Raw genomic sequence first — 311 nt, forward strand, 5'->3', positions numbered from 1 at the left:
CACTTAAATTGTTATTGATAATGTAAATGAATAATATTGATGATATTATCAATAATACCATTACTCTAATCAACTCTCTTCGGTTGCTATCATCATCGTCAGCGAAATCCTTTTACTTCCGTTACCCTCTTCCTCCCCTTCGCTAAACACGGCCATTTGATGCAATATCCTAATATACCGTACATATCCTTGTTTACATTCCTTCTCCCCCTAATGACACCCGCATTACTACTACTACTCCGCTCTCGCTACGTGTACAACGAGCAATTTTCTTAAAGAGATAATTTTTTGCAGGATATTCATATTTTTTT

Source organism: Penaeus monodon, chromosome 28 (assembly GCF_015228065.2).
Source record: "Penaeus monodon isolate SGIC_2016 chromosome 28, NSTDA_Pmon_1, whole genome shotgun sequence".
Taxonomy (NCBI): Eukaryota; Metazoa; Arthropoda; class Malacostraca; order Decapoda; family Penaeidae; genus Penaeus; species Penaeus monodon.